Below are 10,778 nucleotides of genomic sequence, written 5' to 3'. Positions count from 1 at the left end.
CAGCTGGTCCGGCCCGGAACTTAGCCTTTTTTTTTTTTTTTTTTGAAGAGTCCAGACAGACAGAGAGAGACAGAGAGATAGAAAGCAAGAAATCACCCCCCCAGGGGGGATGGTCACGCCGCAATCCCTTCTCCTCCAGTCTCCTCTCGGGTGGGATCTTGGGCACGCACGCACGCGCGCCCGGCATGAGTTTTAAGCCACCGGGTCCGGGACGCAAACTGCAGTCGACTACGTGGGAGTCCAGCAACATAGCCATTACGCTAACTGCTGGTTCCCTGGTTGTATCAAATCTTGACATACAGTGGTTTTTGTACCAGTATTTATATAGTGGAATTATCAATGAGCAGGAAAACGGAAATGAATGGGGACTGTTAAAGAGAATAAAGTGACTTTAGCTGGAAAGAGAGGGTTGGGAGAAGTAGCTGCAGCCTGCCTGATGTGGCGCTGTGTCACTCTCAGCTCTGGGTTGACTCCTGTGTGGTACAGACAGCTCTGCAGGGAGAGATCTCTGTTCCATTGTTGTCCAGCACAGCCTGGCTCCCTTGGCCAGCTCCTTCTGCTGGGAACCCAAGCAGGGTCGGGGCCCTTAGCTAAGCTCCTGGGTTGACCCAGGTTGGACGCTTACACTTTCTTCATGGGTCTATGAGTGTGTTCATTTGTTCTGAACATCTGGACACCTCCTGCCTTCTGGCATCAGGAGTACAGCCATGACCAAACCCAGCCACCCTCACACCACTCTTGGCAGCTAGAGAGAGAGGTGCTAAGGGAGAAGGGCTCATTCTCAGAAACGACTGTCCATCCCAGACGTCTTAGGAGACTACCAGTGACTACCTAATGGTGTTGAGTCAGGGTTAGGAAAATAAAGTCAGTGGGGCAAAGAGAGGCCACCAAGCGCCTGTCCTTGCTTCCTTCTGTCTGATTGCCAGGAAAGCTGTGAGGCTTGATACCAGGTTAACCTCAGTTCTCTGAGTCTCCACCGTCTCATCGGTAAGATATGGGAGTTGGGATAAATGAATAGTTTTTCAGCCTTTTTATGGGCAGGACTCCTTTAAACACATGTTGGCCCATGGCCCCCTGAATTTCATCATGTTTACAGTGACAGTCCACCAGGTCTCAGTGCCCTTCAGCAGTGTTCATGTCTCATTTTTTCCCCACAAAGGTCCCAGGTCCGCCAGCTCAGCTCCAGGTACTGGGAGCCAGACACGAGGCTGACAGTGCAGAAATCCAGCCCCCCACCCCAGCCCACCAACCTGCTGCACGTTACCTCCACCTAAGGATGTGCCCTGGCCTCGACGAGCCCAGTGGGGGAAGATGGAATACCAACCCCTCCCACAGCAAACCAGGGAGCAGTGGGCAGGTGATGGTTCTCCTGCAGGGAGAGGGTATGAGTATTTGTGAGTGGAAATGAAATGGCTCAGTGACCACTGAAAGCCAAGCAGTGCTCTGGCTCTGGGGGGGTGCATGGAATGGTCTGCTGACCCCTGCTCTGGGTCCCTGCAGAGGAGTCCGCTGACCACTGCTATGGACTGAGTTGTATCCCCCAAATTCATGTGTTGAAGTCCTGGCTCCTAGGACCTCAGAGTGTGACTATCTTTGCAGAAGCTGAGTACTTAGTTGGGCTGAGGTCCTGACCCTGCAGGACTGGCATCCTCTGAAAAGGGGAAATATAGACACAAATGCACACACAGGGAGGATGCCACAGAGGCAAGGCAGTGCTTCTACAAGCCAAGGAGCACCAGAGATTGGCAGTAACCATGGGAAGCTGGAGAGAAGCCTGGGAAGGTCCTCCCCTGGCACCTGCAGCAGGTGCACAGCCCCACTGACCAGTCTGGCCTCCTGAGTGAGACAGCAGTCTGTTTAAGCCACCCAGCATGTGGTACTTTGTCATGGCACCCCTAGGAAGTGAGTGCAGGCACCTCTAGGTTCTAAACCCCTCGTACCCCCTGGATACTTCTGTGCACAAGAAGAGGGAAGAACACGCTCCTGCTCTGGCTGGAACTAACACATCTTCATAGCTCCTAGATCTTAACTATCCTTGGGGGACAGTCATCAGGAGTACTTCTTGGGACTCTGGCTTTGGGATACACAGCTCTGGTGATAGAACCTTATTTATTTACTTACTTACTTACTTAAATTTGTTACAAGGCCTGACAACTGACAGTTCTAGGAGTTTCTGACCCGACCTGGTGGCTTGTGCCTGAGCCTCTGCCTTAGCCTCGGCTGGCAGGGCACGTCTAGCACAGGCTAAATGCAGCCGGGTTACCTCGGGCCAGTCTGCCCGTCTTCCCTGGAGAGTTCCCAGGCCAAGAGAGCCGCACGCTCTCTCTGGGCATGACATGCATCATCTCTGACCATCATCAGCCCAAGCAACACTTTGTCCCAGGTAGGAAATAACTAGTTTCCTCCTTCTATCTTCTGAGCTAACCTGGAGAGGTCCAGGAAGAGGCAGGTGAGGCGAGTTTCAGGGTCATCACTGAAAAGCAGGGAGCTCTGGGAGGGTCTCCAAGCTCCCTGGGTAGCAGTGTTGAGCAACATAAAGAAAACAGGCATTCTTGGGAACCAGCAGTTAGCGTAATGACTATGTCGCTGGACTCCCACGTAGTCGACCGCGGTTCGTGTCCCGGATCCGGTGGCTTAAAACTCACGCCGGGCGCGTGTGCGTGCGTGCCCAAGATCCCGAGAGGAGCATGGAGGAGAAGGGATTGCGGCGTGACCATCCCCCCTGCGGGGGTGAATTCTTGCTTTCTGTCTCTATGTCTCTGTCTGTCTGGCGAGCGCACGCGCCCTACAGTGAAAATCTCTCCAAAAAAAACAGGCATTCTTCAAGGCCTGATGTGCCCAGGGCCTGCTCTCAGTGTCTGGCTGTGGGCAGGGGTGACAAGCTGCACACTGAAGAGGAGTACAGCCAAGTCTATAACAGACTGGAAAAGGCAAGCTGTGAACACGACAGTAAAAAGGTCAGGGGTTGGGACCAGCAGATGGTGTAATGGTTACATCGCTGGACTCCCACGTAGTCGACTGCAGTTCAAGTCCCGGACCCGGCAACTTAAAACTCACGCTGGGCACATATGCGTGCATACCCAAAATCCTAAGAGGAGAACAAAGAGAAGGCGTTGTGGTGTGGCCATCCCCCCTGGAGGTGATTTCTCGCTTTCTGTCTCTGTCTCTTTGGCAAGCACACTCACTCCATAGCAAACATCTCTCTAAAAAAGGATAAAAAGGTCAGAGGCTGCCGGGTTTGTGAGGGGGAAAGATGAACGAGAGAAACACGGACACCTTTTAGGAGGCTGAGACACTCTGTGTGGTGCTATAATGGCGGGCGTGTGTCATCGTGCATCTGCCCGGACTCTAGAATGCCCAACACCCAGGCAAACCCTAGTGTGAACTCTGCACTGTAGGTGAGGATGGTGTGCTGATGCAAGGGCATCCTCCAGAACTAACTGTGAAATGGAAGCAATGAAATAAAGAGCCCATTTGGTCCAAAACGGGCTCCTGTTAGGGGAATTGATCTTGGGCATCCAGAGGGTGACGGGCTGTGGAATGGCATATGCCATCCTGGGCATGGCCCATGTTGAGCGCTGGGCCTCTGAGAGAAGACAGCTGAAAGAGTCCGAGATGCCACCAACTCTCACCTTGTAGGTGCCGGGCATCCTCACTGCCCCCATGCATTCCTCCCTTCCTCTGTCAGCCCTCACAGCGATGATGGACCTGCAGACTTCCACACTGACCCCAGGTGAACATGAGGTCATCCTGCTCCCCTCATCCCAGAGTTTGGCCCGTCACTGCTGTACAAGACTCCTTGCTACAGCGTCGACTGGGGTAAACCTTTGCTGATGATTGTTCTGTGCCCTCCCCATTTGTGATGGTCGCCTTTAAAGTCACCCTGAAACCAGTAAGACCCTGGCACACATTACTGGAGACAACGTGGACTGTGTAGCTGGACGATTATCCTAACCCTGCCCAGTGAAGTCTTGCTTTACGTACTTGGCCTCAGCCTTCCATTTCCGGTTGACACAACAAAGGGCCCGCTCTAGTGGGGGATGCTGATAGTGGAGGAGGCTTTGTGTAGGGGGTGGGAGGGCAGCTCTGCATATTGGTGGGGGCAGGTAGTTATGGAATCTCTGTACCTTCTGCTTAGTTTTGCTGTGAGTCAAAGACCACTCTAAAACTAGTCTGTTACCAAATAATAATAAATAATAAACAACCTGTCAGAGAGAGCTGGCCTGCAGTCTTCTGCCCTCCTGACCTTTCAGCAGTTCTGTTACCAAGATTCCTTGGACCGTTGACAACATGCAGTCGGCATCATTATAAATCTTGTTCTTGACTGAGAAAACGGTGTGACCCTCCAGTCTTTGGGATGGCCTTTGTCTGGCCCTGGCCCTGAAGGCTCAGGGCCGGGCCAGTTCCCATCAATGGACATCAGGTGGAGGACTGGCAGGCAGCATGGATGCTCACATGGGCCCTGCCGCTACAGAGTCGCCATCACCAGGACGAACCCTGCTGGAGCAGGTGAGGGGCAGAGCTGGATGGAGGTGGTCACGAGACTTGAGTGTAGCCTTTGCTCCTGTGCTCTGCTGGGACAAAGACCTCCCAGCTGCAACTCTGCCTGCTGACAGCTCTTCACCATTCCCTCCGCCTCACTATTCCAGAGAACCTTTTGTGCAATCAGTTCCTCTGATGAGAAAGAAATTTGAGATCTGTGGGAGGGCCGATGCACTCAGTTTCAGAGGGCTCCCAACAGCTGAGGCTCACTGGGTCAGCACAAGGGTGCCCGCCCCTTCCTGGAGAGTCATCAGGATGGGGCAGAGACAGGCATCCCTGCTTTGGGATTCTGCATCTTCATGAAGCTCCTCCCTTTCACAGAACCACCCCTGCTCTTCCATGCTGCTTAGGGGAGTTCCAGTGGGGGGGGGTGCGGGGAGGGGTGGCTAGGGGAGTTCCAGTACGGGGCGTGGCTTGGTGAACAGCCTGGGGGCGTGGCTTGGTGACCAGCCTGTCCCGTCGACCTAGTGGCTGGTACTATCTCCAAGTTTGCCATGTGCAGGCAATCTGTCCTTCCTGGGGTGCTAGTGTGGGGGTGCACAAGGAGCTGCTTCGGCCAGGAGCAAGGGTGGAGGGAAGTTGCTGAGGAAGTCTGAGTTGCTCACGTGACTCTGTCCCACTTCTCAGGCATCTTGTCTGGTGTTTTTTCTGCAGAAGTAGACACATCCCAAGTCTGTTATGAAACAGAACATTGTCCACGCTGCCAATTCTGGTGTCTGAATCCTTCCCTTCCTCCTCAGTCTGCACCCCAGCTCTCACCCCTCACCAGTCTGGTTCAGGACCTGGGCCCTGAAGGTTATCTCCTAGTAATTTCTACTGCTGAAGTTTTGAAAAATGTGTTTAAGCCTCTAGATTCATTCTTTAAAGTTAAACTTGCCTTCAATAGCAATAACTAAAGGGAGCAAAGAAGTGTTTAGGATATATTGTTTTAATTATAGTATTAATGATTACGTTTAGAGAGGATGCTGGAGTGGAGAAGAGAGTTGAGAGCTTTGCTTCCTCCCTGCTGGCCAACCCTAGACCCAGAGGTGTTTGCTGGAAGTTTCTAGAAGCAGGATGTGCAGTGGTGCTGCAGAAACCAAGGCCGGCTCAGAGCTGAGTCGGGAGTCTAGTGTCTGGCCTGGGGCGGGGTTGGGTGACCAGCCTGTCCCGTCGACCTAGTGGCTGGTACTATCTCCAAGTTTGCCATGTGCAGGCAATCTGTCCTTCCTGGGGTGCTAGTGTGGGGGTGCACAAGGAGCTGCTTCGGCCAGGAGCAAGGGTGGAGGGAAGTTGCTGAGGAAGTCTGAGTTGCTCACGTGACTCTGTCCCACTTCTCAGGCATCTTGTCTGGTGTTTTTTCTGCAGAAGTAGACACATCCCAAGTCTGTTATGAAACAGAACATTGTCCACGCTGCCAATTCTGGTGTCTGAATCCTTCCCTTCCTCCTCAGTCTGCACCCCAGCTCTCACCCCTCACCAGTCTGGTTCAGGACCTGGGCCCTGAAGGTTATCTCCTAGTAATTTCTACTGCTGAAGTTTTGAAAAATGTGTTTAAGCCTCTAGATTCATTCTTTAAAGTTAAACTTGCCTTCAATAGCAATAACTAAAGGGAGCAAAGAAGTGTTTAGGATATATTGTTTTAATTATAGTATTAATGATTAGGTTTAGAGAGGATGCTGGAGTGGAGAAGAGAGCTGAGAGCTTTGCTTCCTCCCTGCTGGCCAACCCTAGACCCAGAGGTGTTTGCTGGAAGTTTCTAGAAGCAGGATGTGCAGTGGTGCTGCAGAAACCAAGGCCGGCTCAGAGCTGAGTCGGGAGTCTAGTGTCTGGCCTGGAGCCTGGTGTTCCTTCCAGCCCCATCTTCACGTCACATTTCAGTGCATTATCTCCGAGAAGAAAAACATCCTGGCTGTGAGGTTGGGATTCCAAGTGGCATTTGCAGGAAGCAGTCCACACCTCCTGCTGTTAGCCCCCAACCAGGGCAGAGGTGACACTTGTTTGGTGTGGCTCAGATGTGAGGTTAAGCAGGGTGGCTCACAGTTATCGGATTACAGACCTGAGAGGGTGAGTGTCCCCAGGCATGTCAGCAGTCATCTGTGTGGCCCAGTATCGGAGTCACATCCGGCTTTCTAAATCATTCAAACTGCATGGAACCCACACTCAGGACCCTCAGTTGCATTCGCTGCATTTCAGATACTTGGTAGCTGCAGGAACTGTGTTGGATTGGCTGACCCACAACACTGGCGTCACAGCAGAAAGCTCTGCACAGCATTAAAGTCCCTTGGAAACCTATTAGCTGCTGGCTCTGGGCCGCCCCAGACTTGCTGAATCAGACCCTCTAGGGGGGCCCAGTCCCCTGTTTTCACAGCCCTCCTGGTGCCTCTGATGCAGTTCAGCTTGAGGGTCGTCTGAATCACCAGGATGCATACTGATAATTCAGTTTCATTTCTGCAGCAGACCATTTAGTTTCATTTCTCACAGTTTGTTTGTGACGGAAGCAGGGATTGGGGAGTGGCTCTCATACTACATAAAAGTGATGCAGGGAAAAGGAGAGGCATGACGTGCCTGGCCTCTGTCCTCACCACACACAGGTAAGAGCTGGTGGGTTTGGGGAGGACTGCTTGATATCGAAGTGGTGGAGATGAGCCTTTTAAAAACATTTCCAGAGCAGCATGGCCCCTGCCTAGGAAGTGGCTTGTGCCAGAACGAAGAAGCCATAAAGACAAGTTCTGATGCTGCAGGTGAGAGATGCTCAAAGGGCCGTGTTGATGCTGGCTCACAGCCAGCCCTGCATACTCCAAAGGGGAGTGTCAGCTGCAGATGCACAGGGTGGCCCCCATCCTGAATCTGGGCAAATACTGGCTAGGGAGCTTCATGCCCCAGAGCATGGCGCTTTGAGCTCTCCACAGGTATCTGTGCTACCTGGGATCCAGTGACACGGTGATGTGCTGGAAAACTGGCCCTCAGAGGGAGGGGGTGATGACCCCTGGTTGCTGTTCCTGTGGAGTAATTATGAGGGTCTCCAAAGATCATGGAAAATGCATAGTAAGAAAAAGCTGCATGGATTTCTTTCTTTCTTTTTTTTTTTCCAACAAAACAAACTTGCACTGTAATTCTCTTTTCCATGAACTTTCTCACATCCCCTCTTGCTCTCACCACAGCCAGCTCCTATTCCACGGGTGTCATCTCCAGCACCCTGGACCACCTTCTCCCTCAGGGCAAGTCCATATTACGGTTGATGCAGAGTAGATAGGAGTCCTTACCGTGTTGACCACACACATGAGAAACGTCCTTCTCATCTCATCTAGGACTGCCTATCGTAGTCCAGAAAGAGGAGGGTTGTGAGCTGTCCTTGGTCAACCCCTCTTCTCAGTTATCCTGCTCCTCCTTTTCCCCAATAACACCCACACATCCTGATTTGAGGTGAGATGTTTTCTTGAGCGTTGTGCATATTACCGCTTCCACCCTAGAAAGTGAGCTCCCCAAGGACTTTTTTCTGTTTAATTCACGTCCCAGTTGGCTCAGTGAGTAACAACTGGATCTAAAACAAAAAAACAAAACAAAAAATGAGGCGTGCCTTAGGAGACCAGGTTGTATTCTATGCCTGCTGACTGGACAGGATATTCTGTCCCATAGGGATGAGGCTGGGGCCAGAGACAGAGACAGCCCCGGGTGCCAGACATGCCTTGGACTGTCTGCGGGGTGGCTGTGGACGTCCCCTTGTGGGAGACACAGATGGCTGGAGATCAGCCAGCCAGTGCCATGCGGGTCCCTCCTCAACCCATTGCCATCAGTCCTAGGAGTTGTGCTAACTGACAGGCTTACTCCAACTTCCAAACCCACAGGAAAATGGATGTTTTTATCCTTAAGCATGAGAACCTGGGAAATTATTGTAGTCTGTTTTGCAGCTGAGAACAGAAAATATTCCAGTCGACTCAGTAACATAGCAGTTAACATGTTTAGCAAGTGTGTAAAGAACCAGATCCCACAGGCTGACCGTGGTTTGAATCCTAGCTTTGGAGGCTTGAAAAACATATCAGGCATATATGCATTTCTGATAGAAAGGAGAAATGAATAAAGGATGTGGTATGACCACACCCCATTAGGAAACGCTTTTACTCTGTGGTGAGCAGAACCACCCCTCTAGTTTTTTGTTTTTTGGTTTTTGTTTTTTTTGGGGTTTTTTGTTTCTTTGTTTTTTGGTTTTTGTTTTTTTTGGGTTTTTTTGTTTCTTTGTGTTTAAAAAAAAAAAAAAGAAGAAGAAGAAGAAGAAGAAGAAAGAAAATACCTGAAATTGTGTGATTTATAAGAATAGAGGTTTATGGAGCTTGATGTTGGTGGTCCAAGGTCTACTGAAAGTCTTTCTAGCTGCTCCATAACATGGCAGAGGGCAGGGAGACATGGCCTGGGTTCTTTTGCCAGAGTTTCTCTCACTTCCTCTTTTTGTAAACACACTCCGAATCAATGTGGGAGTCCCACTGTGACTACCTTAATCCTTATCTCTTCCTCAAAGCCTCACTTTTTGAAACCGTACTTGAATCAAGTTTCACCCTCTTGATTCCCTTCTGGTGACTTCTGCACATGAACTTTGGGGAATGAATTCAACCCACAGCAGTAGGGAAGTCAGGCGCAGATTGGCGTGCACTGCAGACCAGATCCTCAGGCCCAGACTATGACTTAGCAAGGCATCTGATACCCCTCCATAGGGCTGGTCTCCCAGGCCTCCCTTCCTCTCAGGCTCTCTTGAGACTTAGGAGAGCTGATGAAAACAAAAGCATCCTGGGGCCAGAGGGCTCCGCCCACAAGGAGTGGAATCCACTCTTCTGACAACCTCAGCTGTCTTCACAGGGCACCTGCTCTTTGGCATCCCCCTGTGGTGACCACCATTTCCTGCACTTTCACCTGCCAGGGCACAATGTACCTAGAGAGAATGACTTCTCTTGGCAAAGGCTTTGGAATTGCCACATCATGGCTCTCAGCATGCGTAGGGAAATCATTTTCTCTTTGTACTTTTTGGACTTCGTAGATAAACATAAGTGACAGGTTTAGCTTTGCAGAATCCCTTTGCTCTCACTGGACTTCCTGGTGGGAGACGAAAGGCAGGTAGATCTGGCCAAGACCAGTGGGACAGGCTCCCCAGGAGTAGGGCCACTCTTCCTGAACACTGCAAGATCTGCGTGCAGGAAAAGAGGCCAGCCACAGTTCGCTCTTACTGTGCTACCTGCATTCGTTCTTCACCTGCCATGGGTTAGCTGTGCTTCCCCCAAGACCCCTATATCCAGCCCGAACCCCCAGTACCTTGGGATATGACCCTATTTGGAAATAGATTCCTCAGAGATGTCATTAAAATGAGACTGTATTACAGCAGAATGGATCCGTAGTCCAACATGACTGCTGTCCTTAGGAAAAGGGACAGTTGGGCACAGGGACAGGCATGCACAGAGGGAGATGGGGCAAATGAAACCACTCCCACCCCAAACCCTGCAACGTGCAAACAAAACAGAAATCTGCCAGAAGCAGAAACCTCGTGGAAAGGTCTCACACCTTGATGACCTTAGGAAAGGCCGCTCATGAGCACCCGTCTTTGCAGCAGAGCAGTGGAGGAGAAGCTCTGGATATCTACATTCTTTTTCAGATGCAGCTCTCCCTACCCCTCAGGAAGCTGCTTATTCACTGTGCCTCCACCCCCTTGCATTTGTACCCCAATTTCCAGTCTCCCTTGGGGGCTCCTAGGCACAAATAGTCTCTTCTGTGAGTGTTCTTCCCTCCAACCCCACAACTACAGTGACCTCACTCATCCAAGGGCCCTGGGAGAAAACTGCCTGACAGTCTTACCAGGGACAGCATAAAAGGCATGAAGAGCACTTGTTACGGGTGGGGGCGAAGGCATGGGAAGCACATCGAGAGGTCAGCAAGGCCCGGAGCCTCTGGAAATTCTGCCTAGCCCTCCTGGCCCTTCCCTGTCCATCTGCCCAGCCGTTCATCTACTCTGGCTGTCCCCACTCGAGCCCCCTTACCCAGCCCAGACCTGTTTCAGCTGTTCTCACCTCTGGCCTATACCTTTTGCATCCTCCACTACCTGCCACTCCTCCTGTGCTTCCTTTTACAGCAGGTTCCTGAACATCCTTGGTAGGGCTCCTCGACGGCCTCAGTAATCCATTCATGGTACCCCTGCCCATTTGCCCTACCCAGTAGCCCTGTTTATTAATTAGGTGAACCCCAAGACCTCAGTAAGAGCAGGCAGGGTGTTGTTC

General features: G+C 51.4%; 1 protein-coding gene across 1 annotated transcript in view; it reads left to right on the top strand.

Annotated features, from left to right (window-relative positions):
- Positions 1-6,964: 6,964 nt before the first annotated feature.
- Positions 6,965-10,778, top strand: part of MX2 (MX dynamin like GTPase 2) — a 40,970-nt gene continuing 37,156 nt past the window's right edge. The window contains exon 1 of the mRNA XM_006156376.3: positions 6,965-7,115. The gene's annotated coding sequence lies outside the window, so the exon portion shown is untranslated. The remainder of the gene's footprint in view (positions 7,116-10,778) is intronic.

This window comes from Tupaia chinensis, unplaced genomic scaffold (genome assembly GCF_000334495.1).
Source record: "Tupaia chinensis unplaced genomic scaffold, TupChi_1.0 Scaffold000492_1, whole genome shotgun sequence".
Classification (NCBI taxonomy): Eukaryota; Metazoa; Chordata; class Mammalia; order Scandentia; family Tupaiidae; genus Tupaia; species Tupaia belangeri.
Note: the sequence above shows the minus strand (reverse complement) of the source record. Positions and strands in the feature narration are given on the sequence as shown.